The sequence below is a fragment of the Sinohyriopsis cumingii genome, chromosome 6 (genome assembly GCF_028554795.1).
Source record: "Sinohyriopsis cumingii isolate HCF-2022 chromosome 6, ASM2855479v2, whole genome shotgun sequence".
In the NCBI taxonomy this organism is placed as follows: Eukaryota; Metazoa; Mollusca; class Bivalvia; order Unionida; family Unionidae; genus Sinohyriopsis; species Sinohyriopsis cumingii.
The window spans coordinates 17,316,015-17,341,742 of NC_142966.1; the positions used below are offsets into that span (position 1 = coordinate 17,316,015).

General features: G+C 34.1%; 2 protein-coding genes across 3 annotated transcripts in view; one reads left to right on the plus strand and one right to left on the minus strand.

Moving 5' to 3' along the window:
• Positions 1 to 7,311, minus strand: part of LOC149796433 (transcription initiation protein SPT3 homolog) — a 216,598-nt gene extending 209,287 nt beyond the window's left edge. The window contains exons 1-2 of the mRNA XM_089961107.1: positions 7,266 to 7,311; positions 1,113 to 1,208 (exon numbers count right to left, since the gene is read on the minus strand). The gene's annotated coding sequence lies outside the window, so the exon portion shown is untranslated. The remainder of the gene's footprint in view (positions 1 to 1,112; positions 1,209 to 7,265) is intronic.
• Positions 1 to 25,728, plus strand: part of LOC149796434 (uncharacterized) — a 188,892-nt gene that overhangs the window by 96,630 nt on the left and 66,534 nt on the right. The gene's annotated exons all lie outside the window — the stretch shown is intronic.

Consider the following 25,728-nt stretch of genomic DNA (forward strand, 5'->3'; position numbering starts at 1 on the left):
CATAATTTTTGGCAGAAGGGGTGATCTTCCAAGACAGGTTCTAATGTATTTTGCATCTGTGCTGCCTTTTATCAATGAATACAGGTGCTATTTGCTTGATCACAATTCATTACCATGCTAAAAATTTTGAAACTATTTAGCAGACCTGCTAATCAAACAAAAGTTAAACCCTGCATGGTAAGTGTAACCACTGTGAAACTGTTCAATGATGAATTAATCAATTAAAAAGTTTGAATAAATGTTTATAAACAGTAAACAGATAGTTGACACCAAAGTGCTGAGAAATTATAGGATCAAAGCACATGTTTACTTAATGCAGAGCACACAGGAAAAAGTTACTATTTACTTAAAAATGATAGCTCCTTTTCTCGACAATTCTCTTCCAGCTTAATGCAGAACAAATGTGAAGTCATGTACATATAACATTACACTGGATACTGTATTTCAGAGGATTGTCAAATAATAAGTCCTAATTGTAAGTGATATCCCATCCAATTCTAGTACATGACAGCGAGTCATAATAGTCATGCAGAAAAGTGGTTGTCCGAAGATTTGTGTCCAAAGAGTACTTAATTGGCTATACTCAGAGGTTTGAACTAATTGTTGGTAACTCTAAAGCAGCCCCACCACCCTTTACAAAAAGGGCTGTTACAGACCTCAAAATAGTAATTTTATCTGCTCTGGTCAAATGATATATAAACTTGCTAATATGTCAAGTTGAACTGCTAACTGCACAGACCCAGATCCGCCACAGCATAATGTGCTGGAAGATCTGGGTCTATGCAGTCTGTTAGCAGTAATCAGTACAACAAGCAAAACAGACCCTGAACTACTGATGCATTATGCAATGGCCAATCAAGATCTATGCTGTTTGCAGTTGGACTAGTGTGTATATACAGTGCCTGTAAACACATGTCAATTTAAAACTAACTTTGGATATTCTCTCTTGCCATTTCACAATAACTAAGTGATTTCATTTCTTTTTTTTAAACTTTATCTATTTAAAGAGCTACAGGCACATGCCGATTTTAAATGATTTCTCATGAAACAGTTACCATCAACAGCAAATTATGTTGTTTGTTTTTTTCAAATAAAACAATAAAAGGACCTACCTTTCAGTTAGAGACGTCAATTTTCAAGGTGTTGTCTTGTAGCTCATTGATGGATGATGTCACATCCAATGTAGTTAGCACTTCATCATACAGACACTGTAATTAAAACAGGACATAAATAAGTGTAACATAATCAACAGAACAAAATCAACTAGCTTTCTATTTTTCAAGCCACTGACAAAATATATTATAAGTGCATCAGCTAGATACGCCCTGTCCTCTGTCCCTCTATCACCAAAGTACACCACCTACCATATTCACCCATGTCATTTGTGCACTTTTTCATTTATATAATTACTAATTCTAAGCAATAGTTAAACTCTGAAGGTCAGTTGAAAGAAAAGTTGAACTTCAGAGCTATATAACGTTGCTGACACCAAAGTGTGGACCTTGTTAATATAAAAAGTTGCTATGGTGATAAAGGGTTTCATGGGTGCCCTTGATCAAAGACACTTGCATACTAGTACTACATATAAAGATGATGCATATAATATTACTCTTGAAGAATGTGAGGGCAAGCAATTATTCTGTCTTTCAAAGTGAATCTATTAATTATGAAATACATGTACTGCTAAATGTGTGAGTCACTCTACTTCACTGAAACAAATTTAGTGGTTCTGACCAATGGACACCTCTGTCCCCTTTCATTTGTCCAGAGTATTCTCTCAGTGAGTTGTCAACTAAGTCAAGTGTACAGCATGTCATATTGTCTGTATTCACTATTGATAATAAGTGATGCAGTACCAATCTGCTTATACTAAGTGACTAATTCCAAGTGGCAATCAGATATAAATAGGAATTAGTATTAACATACATATAGTGACTTAGATGAGAATGGTTTAACAAACAAGTTCAACTGAACCAGCAAGTTTGTTTGTTTTTTTGCTTTTTAGTTTCTTTCCTTATTCTACTTTTTCAGTGTATATGTACTAGATTCTTGACAGTGCTTAATAATGACAATCTGAGCACATTTAGTTGGTGTATATACCATGTACATCTCATCACAAAAAGATGAAAACACACTGTGAATGCTTGTACAATGTTTTTTTGGACAAAGAACAAGAAGACATACTGTAATGTTATAGTATAAAATAGGTTCATGAGTTTGAACATACTAAAAGGCTTGCTTTTGGTGAACAGGCCTGCTTTTGTTGAATAGGTTTGATATTGGTGAATAGGCATGCTGCTGGTGAACAGGCTTGCTTTTGGTGAACAGGCTTGCTATTGGTGAATAGGCATGCTGCTGGTGAACAGACTTGCTTTTGGTGAACAGGCTTGTTACTGGTGAATAGGCATGCTGCTGGTGAACAGACTTGCTTTTGGTGAACAGGCTTGTTACTGGTGAATAGGCATGCTGCTGGTGAACAGACTTGCTTTTGGTGAACAGGCTTGTTATTGGTGAATAGGCATGCTGCTGGTGAACAGACTTGCTTTTGGTGAACAGGCTTGTTACTGGTGAATAGGCATGCTGCTGGTGAACAGACTTGCTTTTGGTGAACAGGCTTGTTATTGGTGAATAGGCATGCTGCTGGTGAACAGACTTGCTTTTGGTGAACAGGCTTGTTATTGGTGAATAGGCATGCTGCTGGTGAACAGACTTGCTTTTGGTGAACAGGCTTGCTATTGGTGAACAGACTTGCTGTTGCTGAATATGTTTGCTTTAGTTGAATTTGCTTACTTTTGTTGAATAGGCTTGTTATTGGTGAACAGGCTTGCTATTGTTGAATAAGCTTGTTTTGATTGAATATGATTGCAATTGGTAAATAGGCTTGCTTTTGTTAAATGGGCTTGATTTTGTTGAATAGGCTTGCTATTGGTAAACAGGCTTGCTATTGCTGAATGGGTTTGCTTTTGTTGAATAGGTCTGCTTTCACAGAATAGGTTTGCTATTTGTGAATAGGCTTGCTTTTGTTCAATAGGCTTGCTTTTGTTCAATAGGCTTGCTACTGTTGAATAGGTCTGCTTTCAATGAATAGGCCTGCTATTGGTGAATAGGCATGCTTTTGTTCAACAGGCTTGCTTTTGTTCAATAGGCATGCTATTGGTGAACAGGCTTGCTATTGTTGAATAGGTCTGCTTTTGTTGATTAAGCTTGCTTTTGTTGATTAGGCTTGCTGTTGTTAAATAATCTTGCTTTTGTTAAATAGGCTTGCTGTTGGTGAAGAGGCTTGCTGATGGTGATTTATTATATTTGTATGCCTGACGTGCATTTCTGTGTTCCATGATGGCATGACTGACACTGCTAGGAAAATTATAGCCCTCTTTTTTTATTCCTGACCAGTAGGTCTCAACTAAATTTTTTATCCTCACATGACCCTGAACCAGAAGATTTCAGAATACTAAAAAATTTGTTCTAGTCCCATCCAGAAAGGTACCAGCTATGCAATAGCAACAGGGATGGTTTTACTGATATTAAAATTAAAATTTGGTTGCAACTGCACCCTCAGGAAACATGGCTCAAAACATTTTTTACATGTACTCATTTCATCTGAATAACTTATGGTTCAGTGCAATGTACTTCTGCTTTCAACATATCATCCTTTGCGGTGTTTAACTGTGATTACTTGTAAGGCGGAATTGGTAGCTGACAAAAAATTTCACAGAATATGAATAAAAAAATGCATGAAGTAGATTTATATTCAGCATTTTGCATCTGAAAGTGGACTGGAGCTGTTTTAAAGGTACCATTTTTGCTCGTGTCTAAACCATAATACTGTCCTTAAATTATAGGAACCATGGTAGCTCTGTTGGTTAAGAGTTAGACTCAAAATTTAAAGGTCACTAGTTCAATACCTGCCCTGGTCATCCCTTAGACTCAAAATGTAAAGGTTGTTGTTGCTGTAAGGTTTAACACCATTTTTCAGCACATGATAGGCTATACCTGGCAGTCAGTATTAATGGTGGAAGAAGAACCCAGGAAAACCCCAGAAAAAAACACCAACCCACAAGAAGCTACTGGCAAGCTTTCTCACATACCCACATTGGCCGAATCCGAGACTCGAACCCATGCAGAAAGAGGTGAGATGGCAGTGAACCATAATGGAGAGTGCTTTAGACCACTCTAAACATGTGGCATGATGTCCCACCCAGTCACATCATCCTGACACCAGGCTGACCAGTCCTAACACAAACCTTTTAATGATGAGCGCCTAGTGAGGCAGCTGTTAGTACCATTTTTATAAGTCTTTGTTTAAACAAGCAACCTCCCACATCTAAAGTGGACGCTCTAACCACAAGGCCACTGGAGCAGTCTTCACAAATTCTGTTCAGTCTACATCGAGTTTATTTAGTTTTCATGTCATAATTTGCCAGAGAAAAATTTCATGAATTGTGGAGGCAAAAAATTAAAACATTGAAAGACTAGTAGGCCTAAATGATTTATATTTGTCCCCATGTATACCACATACCCTTAAGAAGATCATCTGCTTATCATATTTCTATCAATTGTGTATACAGTCAAGTATGTTACCTATATATGGGGAACAGATTGCCTGGGTTACATATAATTAGTGCTCACTTGACTTTAACATATACATGATTCTATTGGAGGTAGACAGAATACCATCTTGGATATTTCTGTGCACACAGTAACAAAAACCAGCAAAGTGGGTACCAGAACTGTTCCAGCAACTGTTGCAACTGGTGCGATGATGTGTGGCCATGAGATGGGATTAATCCAACTAAAATAAGATTTTGACAAAAACATTTAAGTATTTTGACTTTTCTTAAGGTCTTGTTTAACTGCTACTGCACTGTTCAAGATATTTCAAATTAAAGTTTAATGAATAATAACTGAGCTGTCCCTTACTCAAACTTACGTTAGTATGATGCAACACTGGTTAGACATATTAAATGGCATCGATGAACAGCATCAAAAGCGTAAAGAGAAACTGTATAAATCAAGACACACTTCAGATGACATAAACTCTGTTGATCCATAGAGTAAGGAGGACATTGATAGAGCAATTAGTTAATGACTAACCTGAGGACCTGGAGAAAAATGTTGCCTTACATGAAATATTTTGAGACTCATATAAACACACAAATCAATTTCAGATCTGTTTTTATCTTTTCATATTTGATGTGTAGCAATTGCAAAACTGCGTGACAAATAATTGTAATAAAAATGGGGCAACTTTGAACATATGGAAATTGGAGTCACGGGCTTGCAGAATTTAAGTCCAGGCTTGTGATTTTAAGACTCCAGCCCTGGGCCTATGTCTGAAAGAAAATGTCTTTAAATATTGTTATCAATTCAACAGATACAGGTCATTTCTTACATTATTTGCATAAAATTTATAAACATTTACATATTTCAAAATTATGAAATGATTAAATTTTGAAATATTTTTAATAAGTTATATTTGTATATGACACCATTTCAATAAGAATCCATTATCCCACTCTTCCAAAATGGCACTTGTACTTAGAACCTCTGCGAAACCTCATGTGTGGTACATCAGTTCCTGAAAATAGCCACCAGCTAGCTTTCAGACAAGGCAAACCGGTGTAGTGGCAATCAGTAATCATTTCCATGTTACTGTTCTTCCTGAAAACCATGTCTCAGGTGCTAAATTTGCTCATCAGACTATAGATGAGCATTCCAATATTCAGTTACAGTGATGGTTACAATGTCCACGCCTGTAGAATGTGTAATTCTTAGAATGAGATGTGATGAATCTTTCTGGAACATAATTATAATTGAATTTCATCACCAGTATATATTCCCTTAATATTTTGAGATGAAAATTCCAACTGAACAGCCCCCACCCCTTTTAAATTATGTGAATTAAATGTTCTTATGTATGATTGATGTTTTAACATTTAAAGAGAAAGGGGTGTTGGTAGTAAAATGGTGATTTCTTATATTTTGCTTTGTGCATAAAGTTACACTCTGCTAAGTTTGTGTAATATAATGCATGTAGGTATAAATGGATTTATTATAAATGGCCCATGCATCAATCTGGAATCTCTGCATGGCTCATGCATCAGTCTGGAAACGTTGCACATATATTCCACATATTTCATCAAGAAATGTAAATGTTTGGAATTTATTTGTCATATGCATTTGTGATTTTAATACCTTTTTACTAATTCTTATGTGTAAATCACTATAAAAAAAAGCATTAAGAAATGAGGAGAGAAAATTCATATGTTTATTTCAGTGTCCGTTTTACCAACAAATCATAATTTTGAATGACTATGGTCACAATTCTTGAACTCTTCAACTAGGACAAGTTGTCTGAGATTTTTTTCAATCTCAACCAACTTTCTTGGCTAAGCTCCACCTACCAAATAATTGCTTTTTTTCTCTTGCAAATTCAATATGGGTTTGTCCAGATTCTTTTTATAGTTCCTAACCGTTTGTCAGTAAGTCTCAGATACCAACCCATAACCAATCACGATACATAACAGATCATAATCCACACTGGAATCCACCCTTAAAATGATACCCATTTTACATACAAAACTATATGAAAAATGCTAGGTGAATGCAACAAAACATTACATTGTAATGGTGAAAATAAAGGTTAATTCGCAAGATTAGATTCATGTGATGGCCGTCCGAGAGTTATATGATAGTACGCTACTGTATTTTGAATGGATATATGTAGCTTTTCAGTCTTTTGGCGATTCTGAAGAGATAAAAGACGCGTGACAAAAGTCAAATTGAGCAGATGGTTGGGGTCGTGCCTGCACTCCTTGTGTTAATTTATAGCACCGATAAAATGATTTCACGTTGTCAGAGATTTCATCGTGCATTAATTGATAAAACGTTAGACTTCTATGCTTCATTACAATAATGGAACTATAAATAGAATAATGTAAATAATTTTTATAAAAATCACTAAAATAAAATTTTATTATGCTTTTGATCATTATTCAAACACGTGCCAATTAAAATACACTTATCTTCATGAGTATCTATGGTACAAACGTTTTTTCAGCGCAATTCGGTGTTTCTAGTAAACTCGAAAATAGATAACTCTTTATGCAACTAATTAAAATTGTAATTACTCTGCAAACAGGCACGTTAAAATTATATAAAATCATCTTAGATGCTAAAATACATAGCCTTCATTGACTATAAAATGATTAATTCGTTCTAAATAATTCGGTATCAAATATAATGTTCAATGAATATATGACAACCTCCTGCTTTCACCAATACCGCCATAGTTGCTGTTGTTGTGTTGTAGTTGCGTCTCATACTTTTTATTAGAGCACCCTGGATTTTAAGCCTAGGTTTTCAGATTTTAGACGGCAATTGCTGAAAATTGTGCTGCTACCCACATTCCGTCTACCTTTCACCATAAAACTGTCCAAATGAGCTTATTGGGTCTGATAAAATAAATCAACACAAACTGTTGACCTTTTACTGGCTATTTAGTGGCCGAAGAAAGAATGGATTAGGGCCTTATGTACAAACTGTTTTAAATATTTGTTTAATATGTAGTATGAACATTATACTAAAGACGCCTTATGTCAGAAGTTAAAAACTGTGTTATCATAAATTATGGTTTCTGATGAAACATTCGATTTCCTGGATTTTGATCAATGCTCAAGTGGAAAGAGACCTTGAAGTGTGAAGCACTGCAATCTAAATGAACTGTAACATGACTTTACTGTCTTCTATACGGATATTAGGGGATAGAGGCTGATCCGGGAGCAGGCGACCTTGCTCGCGCCCGCTACCCCCAAAATTAATCCTAAATAGCTGAATAATATACCAAACAGAAAACGAGACTAAATTTTCTTCATTTAGATCCGCCTCAATCTGCTAAACAGGAGATCTCAGGGTCTTTTTCCGTTCGACGACAAGCGATTCTCGTTTTTCACCATGATTAAAATAAAGAGAATGAGTAGCAAAATAGAGGATCGCTGTACTCAGTACCTTTTGACTGATCCATACCAGATGCAAAAGTGACCTCATCAAATGCCTGACTAACAAATGTGTCAGCCAAAGGAGTCATTTCCTAATCATCCTCATTCCCTAGAGCCTTCGTTGTTATAGCTCTAGTAACTGTACAAGCTGGGTATAAATCAGGGATTTCTTTTTCAATAGGATCGAATTTCTGATCCAAAACAAGACTTGCCAGTTATAAGTGGATTAAACACAGCCTTGTCTCCAACTAGGTTATTGCCTAGTAATAAACGAATACACTCGATGGATAAAGACGACAATGTTCTGACTGTCACGGGTCCTGACACTAAGTCTAGTGACAAATTTACACAATGGAGAGGTACATTAACAGAGCCGTACTCAACTCCTTGAATAAGAACACTCTCATTAGAAGAATACATCTTAGAAAAAGGCAAAGTACCTGATAATAAAAGACTGAGAAGCTCCTGTGTCCTTAAAAATTTGAATAGGGATAGGACTGTCAGAATCACTAATAAGTGATACAAAACCCTTCGACATAAATGGTTTATAATTCTCCATAATAAAATCTGATTAGGGGTTGTTTGACCAAACAAAAGTATTGCTTTCAATGCATGACCATGACCTTGACCTCTTAGGAATAATAACATTTTGGAATAGGTCTGTATTGATTCTGTTGCTTATTTTTCAATCTGCAGAAATAGGTGCACGCAGGAAGAGATGATGTCTTCTGATCAGTCTTATCAGAAATCTGATTCCTAAAAGTTGTCCAGATTGAGTCTGGAAGTGCTCATATTTACAAATTAATTAAAAAAAAAAACAAAAAAAAACACTGCTGATTGAAAGACTTACTGACAAAAGAACTTTATAAGCTAAGAAATACTCGTCAGCAGTACGAGCAGCATTTTCTAAAGTTTCGACGTTCTGCTCATCAAGGTAAGTCTTAACGTCACTACGGTGGCAATTCTTTAACTCTTCAACTAACACGAGTTTTCTGAGATTTTTGTAACCTCGACCAACTTTCTTGGCCAAGCTCCACCTATCAAATAATTGTTCTTTTTCTCTTAAAAATGTTATATGCGTTTGTCCAGATTCTTTTTTTTTTGTATAGTTTCTAACCTTTTGTCAGAAAGCCTCAGATACTAACCCATAATCATTCAAGATACATTCCATAACCAGATCATAATCAGCGCTTTGATGTAAAGACGTGGAAGTGTAGATGTCGGGAGCTATGGCAAAATGTGTGCTTTGTAATAGCTGAGACCATAGCTCTCTTGGCCATTTAAAATTTTCAGCAATTATTTTTTAACGTGAGGAAAATATATGTATACTTCTCTTTCCTTAAAAGGGGATAATAACATATTACTTTTTTAGTAACATCAAAACTTCCATTTTTGTGTTTAAAGTAGGGACGTGCATTTCACCTGCCAGCTCTGATTTGCCTAGAATACAAAGTGAAAATATAAAAATAACTTTCTGTATTGGAAATTTAATCTTAAATAATCTTAGAATTATTAACACAAGTCCTGATGAATAAAGTTCTGAATACACATCAGTGTTATTAAAAAATAATTTGCAAGGCTGAATGTGTTGATATGCCTGTAGTGGCTTGTAGTCTATTATGTACTAATATACCAGTGTAATGAATTGTAATGATGTGTCAACAGTCGTTTATTGAATCACAGTACTATAATCTAATGTTTCCTTGTCTGAATTCGCTACAATTCCCAATGCGATGTCTCTTTCCAAGAATGCTATAGAGCACTTTGTATCTCCAAAAAGAATAATTTTAAATAAATAATTTCAGCTGAAATGAAACACTGAACACAACAATGCTCTTACAGCACGAATAAATATTTTCCCTAGTAAACAACATTATAAAGCTCTCTACTTGACCTAGGTCACAATTAGCATTTTCAAACAAAAATTACTGGATGGAAAATTTCATTCTAGAAGATGCCAAATGTTTATAATATTTAGAATGTGTTAAACACAATATCCTTGACTCAGACCAAGATATGTTTACTTATAATGATCCTAATATTAAACTCACATTCATATAGAAAATATATTAGGTATGTATTAGCCATTTACAGAATTTTAAACAAAATAGATGACTTTTGGTCTGGTAGACAATGAAACTGATTTTGGATAAGGTCTGCTGCAAGACACGATGTTACATAACCCATAGCATATAATGAATTTAAAAAAATAACTAACAAATAATACAAATTAAATATACCCAACAGGTGCAGCTGACCATTGACAACACAATACATAGCTAATAGTTCTCTATGATTGTTGATTAAACATTCAGATCATTATTAATGGATATAAAAATGTTTATTTGAATCTGAATCTAATACAATCCATTTCAATTGGAAATTCATAAACTTGTTGACAACGTTGAATGTGATAGATTGGAGGCTGACTTACGTCCTGGCTCTATCATTGTGTTGTAGTTTTTCATATCACTGTTGTTTAATTGAAACATAATTCATTCTTGCCTTAAAATCGAAAGCAGTCTTCTTGTTGTGTTCCGTTTTCGTTTGGGTGGAGTTATTTTTATTAAAATTATTATTCACTGGAATTACAAAGTGCTGAATCATATTCTTGGACTAAAACGTTAATTTCTAATTACAGCAAATTTAGACAAGGACATTTTGGATTATGGCATTGCGATATGTCAAAGACTGTAGACACATTGCCACATTCCATACCATTGGCACATTAGCACATTCGAGGCCACAGGCACATCAACACATTCAGTATTGAACTTATTTGGAACACCACTGGAATTCAAATTGAACTTCATACATTTTGACTTATGATAAAACTTTTAGGACTATTTGGGATTTAGTTCACAAAGTTATTAGTTCATTTTTAAACCTTCACTTTGCATTCTCGGGAAATAAATTATCTGTTGAATATTACAAAATTTGTTTGTCTTCATTTTTTTATATTTTGTTACTTATCTTAAGACTATAGCCGTAACAGCAACAACAAGAACATAATAATAATAATAATAATAATAATAATAATAATAATAACTTGTGCAATTCTCAATAACGGTTGTGATCTCCTCGGCTGCAGTAATTGCAACTGATTGTTGTCGCTTTTAAAATCGACGTTTTCTTTATGATCATTATAACTGAGTTATTTTCTACAGTCCTGAATTTATTTACAGAAAATTGTCTCTGGTATACAGAATGAATACAACAAGAATTTAGGGTCATCCAAACATTATTTTACGGTGACTCTAAATTCGATTCTTGGGACGACCTAACAAGCAAAGATTACATGATAATTATTAATTCGGTAACCTCAATTCGCGTGTCTCCCTGCTAATAGCAGCCAGGACATTTCGGCGATTTACAAATTATAAGTGTACAAAAATAAATCTAGTTATGGTGGCCTCATTAGCAGAAAATTAATTAAAATTACTGATTAATTTATTGATTTTAAGAAAATGAAAACTTGATTCGAATGTATTATTTTAGTTGCAGAATTAGTAACGTCTGTTATGATTTATTTTTATTTTTATTTTTTTATTTTTTGTATTGGGTTTAAAGCCATTGCTCAACGCCAGACATCCACTACATGCCGGATATAACTTTTGGAGGCAGATCCGGGAAAACCTCTATAATAACCACCGATCCATTGGAAGCTACTGGCAGCTTTTTCACATACCCACACTGGCCGAGGGGGCCCCGAGTGGCCGAGTGGTCTAAAGCGCTCTTCGTTACGGATCACTGCCATCTCACCTCTGTCTGCGGCGGTTCGAGTCTAAGATTCAGCCAATGTGGGCATGTGAGAAAGCTTGCCAGTAGCTTCTCGTGGGTCGGTGGTTCTTTCCGGGGTTTTCCGGGTTCTTCCTCCACCATTAATACTGGCCGCCATGTATAGCCTATCGTGCTGAAAAATGGCGTTAAACCCCACAACAACAACATTGGCCGAGCCAGAGACTCGAAACCACGCAGGGGAAAAAAGGTGAGATAGCTGTGATCGGTAAAGGTGAACGCATTAGACCAGGGGTCTCAAACACGCGGCTCGCGGGCCGCATGCGGCCCTCCAAGCAGTATCCTGTGGCCCGCATAATGATTGGCGTCAGAAGGTGTCATAAGAGATAACAAACGTGGTGCGGCCCTTGGGCCATCGAAAATGCCATCATGCGGCCCTCAGGGTGTTATGAGTTTGAGAACCCTGCTTTAGACCATTTTGAAATGTAGAAGATAAACAGAATGAGATGAGAAGAAAGAAGCAGAAAATCAGTTTTTGTTATTATTTAAATTCCATAGAACGCATGTTTGTAAATATCACCAAGATAGTTGAGTAAAATTACAGTTTACAATATTATTTTGAATTTAAAACTCTGCGTGTACTAAGTCAACAATAAGAACAGCAACAGCAATCACAACTACCATTAATATTACTTGGAAAACAAAGAAAAAAATAACATCAAAACAAATCCAGTACCATAAACAACAACAATAGGAACAACAACAACAACAACAACAATAATAATAATAATAATAATAATAATAATAATGAAGAAGAAGAAGAAGAAGCAGAAGAAGAAGAATCATCATTAACACGGGATAGTATTTTGTGGGGTTTTTTTTGTACTATAATGTTCAAGATGAAAACAAATATTCTTGCACGGTATTGCATTAATCTTGAAATCATATCAGCCGTTTTCTGTTTAATTCACATTTACCAGCTCTCACTTTCATTGATTTATTTGTTTGTGAGTTATTTGCTGTTTTTTTTTTTTTTGGGGGGGGGGTTGCGTAGTTGGGGGTCGTTTTCATCTGAGGCTTCCACAAAGCCGAAACAACTGAATTATTTAGTTCACATAATGCTGATGTAAAAATATAGGTTATACAAACCTAATATTTTTTAAAAGATTTATCATGTCTGCTATACATTCAAAAGCAATAATAATTAGAAAGATTGCACACAGAGATAATAAACATCCAGTTTGAGAGACTGGGGACGTTGCAGCATACTTACAGCCATATTGCAGGTTAAACTGGTAATGTTGTTATTTTTTATTTATTTGGTCTGCGGGTTTTATAATAGTGTATGGCAGGCAATAGTCTTCTATCCAGATTCACCATATACATTGTGAATGCTAGAGATGATAAATCCAGGTGTAAAAGATCAGGTCATACTGTGAAGCCTTGACTATCTTTTCGAGGCAAACATTGAAGAGGTATTTCTCTTTCCATACATGTATTCTTATCATATCTGACATACTCGTTGAAGAACGGGTGGTTAAAAGGTGATAGGTCAGGTTTGCAAGGGTTACTTAGTCATGTGTTGCTGAGGGTGTAGCGATATCGTCGCGGTGAGACAACACATTTAGGGATTTTTCAATTTCCCGTTGAATATTAAGTAGTTTTATGAACATGAATAGAAAATGCTACAATTATTTATTTGTAATAATTCATTCAGCTGAAACTTTAAAGACACGCAGGAATACACAGTTACTTGCAATAAATTACAGTTATTAATGTAAACGGTAAATATAAATGTTGCTAACGAACTATTATTGGAAGGTAAACCATATATAGTGACAGATTGATTATATAAAAGATAAATACTGCCAACAAGGTATTGTTGGAAGGCAAATCACATATAATTACAGCTTTTACAACTCAAAGGTAACAATTAGCATTGCCAACGAAGTAGTATTGGAGGTCAAACCACATATAATGGCAGCTAGTTTTTATGAACGATAAATGTAAATATTGCCAGCGAGGTAGTATTGGAAGGCAAACCACATGTAATTACAGCTTGTTTATATCATAGGTAAATAGTAATATTGCCAACTAGGTAGTATTGAAAGGCAAGCCACATATAATTACAGTATGATTCTATTGTTATGTATATTTGATTTGTATTTTGTGTTGGCCAGTGGTTAAGTTTATGGCCAACCTGACTAATATCTTATTATTTTGTAAAAAAATATCATCATGATTTGTTATTTGGCATATATTTCTTAATCGCCCTTATTTTGATCAGGACAGTGCTTAGTCTGCAATGATCTGAGTATATTTCCCATGCGAGTCTATTCGTTGCTGCCTTGTGAAGTTTTTTGTTTTTGATCGGTATATTTAAAATCACGTCACGTGATAATCTTAAATTTACTTCTTCATCTGCTAGGCAGTTCATTTACCATACGTAACACTCACTGAAATGTTTATCATCATATGATTTAGTGTAAAAATCTTCCATTTAAATCAGGAATATTAGTTTAAAACGATAACATGTTAATTTAGTTATTCTGAATGTTTGGTTGACCATCGTCCACAAAGCATATAATATATGATTGGGCTTCCAAATTATCCTGCTTACAGTTTTGCTAATTAATGCCTTATTGTAAGTTTCTTAATTTGTGATCAAAGCTATGAAGTTTATTATCGTACACTTCTAAGATGAATCCATATACAATAATGTTCTGTAACGAAATTGTTTACACTTACTTTGCCTAGTTGTGAATGGATATGATTTTGGTTGAAAATGTACTTGTTATAGTCTTTGAATTATTGTCTGATTACCACGATCATATCTATGAAAGAGTTAAATATTTCTCTGCGTCCGTTTGCATGTGTCTCTTACAGAATTACACTTTCAAAACCCATTCTTCATTGGTCAAGAAATACAATGTTTAGAGCCGTATCCGACTCCGCATCAATGATTCTCTCGTGTGATATAGTCGCAGAAAAACAATACGCTATTTCTGTACTCACCTTTATTGGTTTGAGCCATAATTTCATATCTGATGGTGTCATATTTTTTTAAAATTCATTATACTCATTAGAACCATAAATTACTTATGTTTTTCTTTTCATTAGGTAGTCAAAGAACTTTGCTCTATTTTCATTAAATTCTGATGTCTTCTTTTTCAATATTCCGTCGTTCGACTGTGTCTTTCCATCTCTGCACATGCACTATTAATATTTAAAAGACATCAAATAATTTATTACCTCATGCAGCACCTTCTGCAACTGTTACTGTCTAATGATAATAGATGCTCATGGTGCATCCGAACTTTAATGTACAATGTACCGCTATAGTATATGTACCAAATTTCATATTAACAGCAAATTGTTTTCTACCAAATAAAACGTGTGCAATCCTTTGTGTCTGTATGAATTATTTCCAATTGGTTTTTGTCACATATGTTGTGACGAATATGACTGTAATATCTTTTATAATTCTTTAAATTCGACTATCTCATCTATAATGGCGTGTACAAAGCCAAAAATTAGCAGATAGTTTCTTGTTAATATGTTTTTGCATCTGTCATAGTTTGCTTGATTTTATCACTTAATTCATCTGTCAGAGTTGGTAACGTTTCATTTGTCATCGTTTTGATGTTATCTTCTAGACCAGAAATAGAGTATATGTTGTTCTCGTTTGCTTTAAATCACATGTATGTTATTCACGCTGTCTTCTATCTTTCATGTGACCTCGGCGAAATCATTTCTTCTCATCGGTGAATTATTTCTTTAACTGATTGAGTTGGAATAATAAAGTATTGTAATGTCACAGGGACTTCTTAATTTTCTCCACATTACTCTCTCTTTCATATATTTCCACATTTATCTTTTGTTCAAAAGGTTTCATGTGTTGACTGTTTTTACCAAGTCTTTCTCTCTAAGTTTCCAACGCGTTCTAGCATTGTATATAGTTTTGATTCTCAATGCTTTAGAGCATTTTATATAGTACTGATTCAAAACGCTTTAGATCGTTTCATATGGTATTGATTCTCAACGCTTTATAGCATTTCATATGGTATTGATTCTGATCGCTTTATAGCATTTCATATGGTATTGATTCTGAACGCTTTATAGAATTTTATATAGTACTGATTCTCAACGCATTAGAGACTTTCATATGGTATTGATTCTCAACGCTATAGAGAATTTCATATGGTATTGATTCTCAACGCTTCATAGCATTTCGTATGGTATTGATTCAGAACGCTTTATATCATTTTATATGGTATTGATTCTCAACGCATTAGAGAATTCCATATGGTATTGATTCTCAACGCTTTATAGCATTTCATATAGTATTCATTCAGAAAGCTTTAGATCATTGTTTATAGTATTCATTCTCAACGCTTTAAATCATTTTATATAGTATTGGTTCAGAACGCTTTAGAACATTACATATAGTATTGATTAAGAACGCTTTAGAACATTACATATAGTATTGATTCTGAACGCTTTAGAACATTACATATAGTATTGATTCTGAACGCTTTAGTGTATTTCATATAGTATTGATTCTCAACGCTTAGAGCATTGTATACAGTATTGATTCAGAACGCTTTAGAGCATTGTATATAGTACTGATTCTGAACGCTTTAGTGTATTTCATATAGTATTGATTCTCAACGCTTAGAGCATTGTATATAGTATTGATTCTGAACGCTTTATAGCATTTCATATCGTATTGATTCAGAACGCTTTATAGCATTTCATATAGTATGGATTCACAACGCTTAGAGCATTGTATATAGTACTGATTCTCAACACTTTAAATCATATATATAGTATTGATTCTCACCGCTTGATAACATTTTAGATAGTATTGATTCTTAATGCTTTATAACATTTTATAAAGTATTGATTCTCATTGCCTTAAATCATTGTATATAGTCATGATTCTCAACACTTTAATTGATGTATATAGTATTGATTCTCAACGCTTTAGATCATTGTATATAGTATTGATTCTCAACGCTTTAGATCATTATATATAGTACTGATTCTCAACGCTTTAGATCATTGTATATAGTACTGATTCTCAACACTTTAGATCATTGTATATAGTATTGATTCTCGACGCTTTAGATCATTGTATATAGTATTGATTCTCGACGCTTTAGATCATTGTATATAGTATTGATTCTCAACGATTTAGATCCTTGTATATAGTAATGATTCTCAACACTTTAATTGATGTATATAGTATTGATTCTCAACGCTTTAGATCATTGTATATAGTATTGATTCTCAACGCTTTAGATCATTATATATAGTACTGATTCTCAACGCTTTAGATCATTGTATATAGTACTGATTCTCAACACTTTAGATCATTGTATATAGTATTGATTCTCGACGCTTTAGATCATTGTATATAGTATTGATTCTCGACGCTTTAGATCATTGTATATAGTATTGATTCTCAACGATTTAGATCATTGTATATAGTAATGATTCTCAACACTTTAATTGATGTATATAGTATTGATTCTCAACGCTTTAGATCATTGTATATAGTACTGATTCTCAACGCTTTAGATCATTATATATGGTATTGATTCTCAACGCTTTATAGCATTTCATATAGTGTTGATTCTCAACGCTTTAGATCAACATATATAGTACTGAGTCTCAACGCTTTAGATCCTTTCATATAATATTGATTCTCTTTCTAAGTGTGTCTTGATCATGCAAAACCTTTGCCATGTTGTCCTCTATTTGTTTGTGCAGTTTTAAGAGCGTGATTGTATTTTCATTTGAGCTTTTCTCCACCATGGGAGTTAATTTGCCGCCTACTTGTTCTGGTCACGTTTTGATATATTTCATATCATCATCATCATCATCATCATCATAATCATCATCATCAAAGGCAGTACTGTCCAACCTTTTTGACACCACGGGCCAATGAAAAATATTTTTCTTGAAGCCGAGGGCCGCAGCAGGAAACTGAATAGCAACGACTATATAGCTGCTTGAACTCTGGCAGGCCCTTAAAATCAGACTGCGGGCCACGTGCGGGCCTAATGCGGGCCACATGCGGGCCGCGAGCCGCGGGTTGGACAGCACTGGTCTAAGGTTTACGTTTCTGAGAGTTAACACATTTTTTTCACACGTGTCACGAGCTGCATAAGATTTGCGTATCAAATCTGCTAAATTTATAACACTGTGATTATTTAAGTGTCAGCAACTGTTGAATTATTTACCTAGTTCGGTTCTCCCAACATACTTTTTTCTAACCTATAATTTCTAACCTATTTCAACAGGAACATGTAATGATTTCTCCATAAAAGACGTACGCTAGAATCAAAGCTTTCCGTTCTTCGTCTTAAATATTGATATCCAACACATTCATAAAAACATCTTTGCAATTGTTTGCATTAAGTATTTACAGCATGTGTAATTAAATCACCTATAAATATATTATTTACAGGTAATGGTTCTTAAAGACTATTATTAACCATAGGCATACTCCTTAGTATGATTAAGTTAGTCATAAATTTCAGATTTTTGTGTAGTGCAAGAATCGACAAACCGTACCCGATTCAGCGGATTTTTTTTTTCGATATCCCACTATTAAAACTTGACAATATATATTTAAATATACACATGCAACTATTTTTATAACTTCTTTAAAACCCATCTTAGTTAATGGGGCAAAACTAAGTGTTAGTAAAAAAAATTACCAGCTTATTGTAATCAACTACAATTGTCGAGTTAACGCTATACTGTGTTGATTGTTTGATTATCTTATTCATTTATTGGGTGAATTTTTCAACAACTCTGATAATTTATTGTCCTCCATTTAAACAGGATATATAACTTCTATGGGTGATCAATGCTATTGAACAGAGTAAAATTTCCTGTATGCTACAGTATCACGGCAATTGCTTTACCACCAAATCAACATTTTCAGTGCTTGAGTTAGATATCTTCTCTTCAGCTTCGCATGATGTAGTCTTGTGTTATTCCAGCTTCAATTTCTCTGCTTTAGCATTCTTGCATTTTTAGTAAACGTTGACAGGTTTCTTTACTAATTTCAACTCCGTGTTGATCGTTCTTGTTTACTGATGTTACTTCACTTCATCTGTACGTTTGTTTTGTTCACTTCCATTTAATTTTCGAACGAATAAAGGATGAAGACATGTCAAATTGGCGGTTAAGGAACATCGTAACAATTGCCTAATTTTTGTTTGTAAATAGGACATATTGTCAGCGTGAATCTCATCTTAATCACAATCCATTCAGTTGATGAAAAAATACAGATGATGGCAAACGTGACTTAAAGTATACTTGGAGGCCAATGAACGATAACTTGCAAGATGATGTTGAAAACGGGTAGTAGTACAAATTTATTAAAATGTAGGAGTTTAGATAAATGAGCGGAACAAGAAAATGACCTGAACGTAAAGCAGAGAAGAATTTGAGAACAATTTGCAAAACCAGTAATCCGGATGAAATGAATATAATCGAAGCTGGAAAAGGCAAATCGAAACTGGAAAATACAAGACTCTCATATAAAATATCAAATAAATTATCTTAATATCTCAATAATTATATTTCATGGTGGTATGTCAATGGAATCCAGTCGTAGATGGTTGGCCTTTACCCAGCCCATGTGCTTTCTTTGATCTTTCGAATTTTGAACAAGAGAAAAAAGGCTTTCACGAGTCTAACACCCAAAATGTTAAAGCTAGTGATAAACAAATCAAAGAATGCAACGAAGCCATCCAAACAAGAAATAAGAAATCATCAAAGAATGATAAAAGAATATAATTGAAGTCATCTTTACCACCTACAAGGTTGTTCGATGACTTCATCTTTAACCGGTCATGTTTTATATAACACATATTTGGTAAATGCTAATTCTTGTGATCTGTATAGATGCATCGATTGCCTAACATGCAGTGTACATGTATTTGCCTTAAATTTTCTGTTTATTTATACATATCATGTCTTTTGGTTACGTTTCTGGGAACTAGAAATCTCTAATTATTAGGTTTGGCACATAATGCTTCAATGTGACTATTTTAGTACTTAAAGACGGCAAAGTTATGCCTGCTTTAAATGATAAAAATCCAGTGAAATATATTACACCATATACATCGTGTAATATTCCCTTGGTTTTACACACAATGAGTCTAGATTATAAATTGCTAAAAATGTACTCACCCACCCCACCCCTTTATTACAGCCATGATGATCACATCTGACAAATATTTGGATATTTTGCCCATGTGGCAATCATAAACAATCGATATATTCTATTTACGTGATTGCCGTTCAGATGACGTAGTTCTTTCTTAGCTACTTCTTAACTGTTGTCTCTTTGTAAGTTCCATCGGCTATTCTAATTTTGAATTCTTGTTTACACCCACTTGTCTCAGGAGAAATGTTATTGGTCTATTTTACAATACCTAATTCCGTTTACGATTCTTTATAGTTTATAAAAATAGCTTGAAACTCTTTATAGTATATTTAATTAGCTTAAGACTATTTATGGTCTATTCAATTAGCTTAAAACTATTTATGATCTATTTAATTAGCTTAAGACTATTTATGGTCTATTTAATTAGCTTAAAACTATGTATGGTCTATTTAATTAGCTTAAGACTATTTATGGTCTATTTAATTAGCTTAAGACTATGTATGGTCTATTTAATTAGCTTAAAACTATTTATGATCTATTTAATTAGCTTAAAACTATTTATGGTCTATTTAATTAGCTTAAGACTATTTATGGTCTATTTAATTAGCTTAAGACTATTTATGGTCTATTTAATTAGCTTAAAACTATTTATGGTCTATTTAATTAGCTTAAAACTATTTATAGTATATTTGATTAGATTAAAACTATTTATGGTCTATTTAATTAGCTTAAAACTCTAAATAGTCTTTATAAATAGCTTAAATTAGACGAATGAGGTATGCCAATTAATGAACTTGACAAGTAAAATAAAACAAGATTATGCTGACGATGATGTTGCAGGTGTAACAGGTTTTACTAATCACGATACACGTGTTAATTTATGAAATTATGGATTTAAACCCACTGTATCCAGTTTTTGCTACAAAATGAGCTTACATGTGCTTATAAGAAGTAGACAATGAAAGTTCTAGATATAGAAACAATAGTTCACGATTCATTAGAAAGTTGTTTAAAACTTGTTTTTGAATATCAGACACTGTACTTTTGTGACGTCAATGGTAACAGAGATAGAAAATTTGAACAAAAGACAAAATAGTAAACATCTTGTAACACAACACAATTAGAAATGGCTTAATGGGTAGGCAAATATAAATGAAGATTTAGTTTAGCAGAAGATTGATTAGATGGTACATATCTAATTGGAACAAATATTTATTAAATTTAAAAAATCAACTTAAACAGAATAACAGAAACAGCTTATCTTCGCACATAACATAACATACAACTGTAGGAGACGAAATAAAGATGTAGCCCATAGATGCCAACTTCCAACTGATCAAGTTAGAGGAGTAAAATTTACGATCAATGAATACGACAAAAGACATGGAAATGGAAACAATTACAAATATTGTGTACCTTTCAGGAAAAACGTTTAAAGAATTGATAAAGAAGCTGGAGAACTGGAAGATGTAATGAAATAAATTGGAAACAAATATATACATTATAACAAAAAAATGGAGGACATAAAAAGATACCAACAAAGACACAGATGAAAGTAAATTGAAGAAATCAAACAGACAGTTAAATGCTGTTGAAAGTTTTGAAAGCACAAGGACTTGAATTTAAAGCAGAATTATAGAATTACATGAAAGGAATATTAGTGATGACACTTTAAAAAGGCGAAGCCTTCCACTAGGTAAACGACTTTTATTTCCTAAAGTTACTTATACCAATATATTTATTCATGTTGACATAATCATTAATTTCTCTCTGATTTCTGTTTCTTCCATCCATTATTATTCACAGTCAATGCCTCAGATCTGTACAAAAACTTGCTATATACATGTCTCTCAACCTGCGAATATTTTCTGATTTGTTTGAAATTATTCAGAGAAACTATCTGCCAATTTTTCTGAGATGATTCTAAAAACAAAGATATAATAAAACAAAATATAGATCCCATTAAGAAAGAAGAACTTTGTAACGTTTTAAAAATACATATTTGTTGATAAAGGGAAAAAGTCCAAGGGTTTGACTGTGAATTGTGTTTTATAGATTACTGTCAAATAGTATTAAATCTATCCGTAACTGTAGCCAAGTTCTATACGGATCTTTTCAACTACCTATATATGGTCTACCTCCTTGTTTCCAACCACACACCTAATTTTTACACCTATTTTTGTTTGAAGGTTCTATCTCTTTCAAATGACATGCTTCCTCGACCATTCCTTCTCTATCTGCTTCCCTCAGAAATGGAAAATCAGTTACAGATTCTCTTCTTTGAACATTGCAAGATTTTTGCGCAAGATAGCACCAGTTCTCTGTCTACCCAGCAATTAAATCTGATTACAATGGGAGCTGCACCGGGAGCTTTAGTAGGAGTTCTACTGCGTTAAAAATAAATAAAATCCAACTTGACCAATACATATATAAAGGAACGTGTCCGGATTTTAAACTGACCATTACTTTATTGATTCGCCTTTAATTTTAAATCATTTATGTTGCTTAATTTAAAGATATTTACTTCTGTTTTGCGTTGTGTTTTTTTTCCACCGAATAAGTTTCACAAAGACGCAATCTATTTTTGTGCCAACTGGGTGGGTGGAGAGAGCTGTTATGGAACATAGTCTATGACTTATTTATAGGATTACACCATTTTGCTTAGATGTGCTTCCATCTTGTTCCCCAATCCGCCCGTGACATCTTCTGATCCATACCCGGCCTTCAGGCTTTAACACGCACACAACACGCACGCACACAAAACCACGTACACACACACACACAGACACACACACAGAGACACACACACAACACCACGTACGCACGTACGCACACACGCACACACAGAAACACACAACACCACGTACGCACACACACACACACACACACACACACACACATGATGTATTATCTCTGCCGCTTCATTATAATGAAAGCTCTCATAGAAACTTTGCCTGGCTCATCCACTGATGCTGAATCAATGAAAATCACTTCAGAATGCAGTACAATTATCAAATTTGTTGTCTCCAAGCGCAGATGTGGTTCGAATATTCAAGGTTCCAAGACATGAAAGGCGATTATCATGTCTGGAAAAGGTGATTTTTACGTGAGAAAGAATGGCTAAATTTGGATTCTGGCGTCTGAAATCATATAAAGTATTTACCATTAAACTATGCACAAATCAAATGGAAAACCAGCGTGGATCTTCTTTTGAAATATAGTCGTAGAAAAGCCAGTGATTTGTTATAAAGAGAGATAATTTTAAAAACATAAAAACAAAATTCGTTTGAAACTTGAAAGCGTCATATGGAGCTTATCTGAAAACAATATAAGATACAGCTTTTGAATTGTTTTATTTGAAGGAAACTGACGTGCAAAACGACATCGGCTTCGGAAAAGAGTAAACGTAAGATGATGTACGGTACTTTCTCTGTTACTAATAAGGTAAACCAGCTATAATAAAGTTCAAGGCCGTGTGGGGAGGAGTACACCAGCTATCATAAAGTTCCAAGTCGTGTGGGGAGGGTGAAGGTTGAGGAGCAATTAATTTATAATAGTATAAAGCTAGGTTGATTCGTAAAGTACTAAATTAAAAGATATGACCATACGTAAGATCATGGAAAAAAACACAGCCGTTTACGTGTCTGGCAGATCATGTATATGTAAAATTATATCCTATATCGTGAACTAAATGTGAAAGTCTGATCCCAAAAATTATAAATAAGAATGAACATGCAACCATGGACTTATTAAGATCAATTATACAAAGCTAATTTAAATGACAGATTTAAACATTTCTGGTGTAAGAGTATCGGTTAACAATGATAAAGCAGAATCGTTCATTAGACTGTAACATCTGTCAATACTACAATGCTGCAAAATGTCAACCCGTTTCAAATAAAATCGTCACACAAAAAAAGGAATGCATTTTGTGTTAGACTTTTCAATGTTGCTGTTTTCTACACCCATTTTAATTAGACATGGGGAAATTATATTTTATCCTTTTGACCTATAGTTCTCTTCACATTTGTCCTCGTCGATGTCCACTCATTAAGTACCACGTGACTATATATCATTAATGTAATCCACATAAGCAGAGATGTTGCTCATGGATCATACCATCATTAGGACATCAATTCACTGTTTGGACCCATTAACAATAGTGTAAATGACCTGCAGGCACAACTAGAGACATCAATTCACTGTTTGTACCCATTGACAATAGTGTAAATGACCTGCAGGCACAACTAGAGACATCAATCCACTGTTGGACCCATTGACAATAGTGTAAATGACCTGCAGGCACAATATCAACTAGAAAGATGTCTTCATGCGCTTTGAATTAAGGTCTTGTTTTGAGTTTTTTTCTAAGAGTTTGTAAAACAGCCACCATGCGAACTTTTATAAGGGTTAGTAATACATAGATGATAATGAGTATGAAACCCATAGAGAATATAAAAGTGTATTTTTTCGTTGCAAAATTGTATGAACTTGAATTTTTTTAATGTTTATAATTAATATTTTACGGACAAAATAAAACTGTTTGAATTTTTTATTTGGTAGTTCTATTTAAAGCGTCAGTATATGTAAAATGTCAAAATTCCATGTCCTTAACTCTAATAATAAACATGTCATTTCAATTTTTAAGGTTTAAGGTTAACACACAGGACTCGGGTCACATTTATTTTCCCTTTGTTGCCTTAACATCTGTTTGTCTCTAATGAACTTTTCAGCATCCTCAAATCCTTATAAATCCTAGGTTAATCTAAAGTATCTTTACCTTTCGGAGACAAAATGAATTTCACTTGGCAAGCATCTTAATGCGTACCTATGCATTCGGTGGAACCGAAGATATTTTATTTACAAACAATTTCTGACTGGCGCCTCGTGTCGGTTCATGTGAGTGCATTGGAATCCGAATATCTTTTATTTACAACATATGTTGATCTAAAGTATCTTCAAAGATGAACTCACAGTGAAGTTCGTCTCCAGGATCAAGCGAAATTTTTAAGAGGCTAAGCTGTAAACAAAACAACGTGCTATGCGTCACAGATTTCACTTCTCGCCACTAATCATTGCTAGATTACTCATTGTGCACTGTTGCCGAAATATGCATAATCTTGCCATAATGCCCATGTTCTAAAAAATAAGCAATTTCATTTAAATCAATTCCAAGAGTGAAGAAACCTAAGACAAGGAACACCGCCAAAGAAAGAGAATGAAAATACTCAAAATAGATAATGGATTATATTCGTCTGGCCTGACCCGGAAGTACTGATTAAGACCGGATTCCACTGGTCATGGATCAATGGGGTACCAGATTGTACTCTGTTTTGCGCATTTATCTCTTTGTGGTCATTCCCGCCTTGACTGGTACTGGGCTAAATTGGTAAGCAAGTTTTGAGATCACCATAAGCACGATGCAGTTGTCAGCAAAATTCCGTCTATCTATGCCACCGCAACACATCGTTGTTTTTCTTCAAAATTCCATTTCGGAAATACTTTAATGACGTGCTAAGGGGGCAGTTGCCACTTTTTATGTACAAATTTTTAATACCGCAATCAGCGACCTAGTATACAAAATCATAAAAAAATCAAATACACGAGTGAGGTCAAAAAGGTCCATATTTTTAGATACCTATATTAAAACAAAGCATAAAAATAGTATTCACTTGACCAGATAAGTCAATGGCACTTCATAGCAGAAGTTTATGCACCCTAACCCCTATTTTATACATGCATTTTTCACATCCAAAGGCCATTTTTGACAGCATGTGGTGCTCACAGTGCAAACGCAAGCTC